General features: G+C 32.3%; 1 protein-coding gene across 1 annotated transcript in view; it reads right to left on the bottom strand.

Annotated features, from left to right (window-relative positions):
* fig4a (FIG4 phosphoinositide 5-phosphatase a) overlaps positions 1–607 on the bottom strand; it is a 43,536-nt gene that overhangs the window by 16,091 nt on the left and 26,838 nt on the right. The gene's annotated exons all lie outside the window — the stretch shown is intronic.

The following is a 607-nucleotide window of genomic DNA, read 5'->3' on the forward strand; positions in this document are numbered from 1 at the left end:
TATATATATATATATGACATAAACACCTTGTGCATTTGCATGATAAATAAATGATACTTATAGAACAGGTACATAAATATTTTAGAGAAACTATATTTTTGTTAATCCTATTGTTAGAAACCAGTAAACATAACAAGCCTAAACAGAAAGAGTAGCCTGGTTTTAAAAAACTGTGGAAAAGTTCAGGTATCTCATGACAAACGGTAAGAGGGTTTATAATCCAATTGTATGGTGGCCCTGAGAGGTCAGCGCACTGCATTGTAGGGAAAAACATGCAAATGGACAAAACAAAAGCATAAGAAGAAAACATCTTTAACTAGTTGACTAAACATCCGTAGCGTTAGAAAACTGCAAAGCGAAATAACACAACCAAATACAGACAAAATACAAACGATACAACTGTTTTATTCACTAAATGAAAATGAGCTAACCATTGTATAATTCAGATATTAAGTACTGTTATGTCTAAATTGGTAAACTACTTATCAAAAAAAAAAGGCTAACACTAAGTTAACAGCAGACATCTGCAATAACACCATATTCATGAAGACAGAATGTTAAAATGTTAATGGTTAAAAAAAAAAGAAACGGAAACCCCCCCCCCCCC

Source organism: Morone saxatilis, unplaced genomic scaffold (assembly GCF_004916995.1).
Source record: "Morone saxatilis isolate NCDOM2014 unplaced genomic scaffold, NCSU_SB_2.0 Contig7, whole genome shotgun sequence".
NCBI classification, from domain to species: Eukaryota; Metazoa; Chordata; class Actinopteri; family Moronidae; genus Morone; species Morone saxatilis.